At 38.0% G+C, this 200-nt stretch overlaps 1 protein-coding gene across 8 annotated transcripts in view; it reads right to left on the bottom strand.

Moving 5' to 3' along the window:
* Nucleotides 1-200, bottom strand: part of IFT81 (intraflagellar transport 81) — a 112,533-nt gene that overhangs the window by 91,778 nt on the left and 20,555 nt on the right. The gene's annotated exons all lie outside the window — the stretch shown is intronic.

Genomic DNA, 200 nt, shown 5'->3' with positions numbered 1-200 from the left:
CTTTGGTTCTGGGGTGTAGTGTTCTATATATGTCTATGAGGTCCAACTTGTCGAGTATGGCATTCAAAGCCCTTGTTTCTTTGTCGATTTTTTGCATTGGTGTTCTGTCTATTTCTGATAATGGAGTGTTGAGGTCCCCTACTATTAACGTATTTTTATCTATATGTCTCCTTATTCTGGTTAAGAGTTGGCTTGTGTAT

The sequence above is a fragment of the Ailuropoda melanoleuca genome, chromosome 12 (genome assembly GCF_002007445.2).
Source record: "Ailuropoda melanoleuca isolate Jingjing chromosome 12, ASM200744v2, whole genome shotgun sequence".
Taxonomy (NCBI): Eukaryota; Metazoa; Chordata; class Mammalia; order Carnivora; family Ursidae; genus Ailuropoda; species Ailuropoda melanoleuca.
The sequence above is the reverse complement of the archived record's forward strand: the minus strand, read 5'-3'. Positions and strand labels throughout refer to the sequence as shown.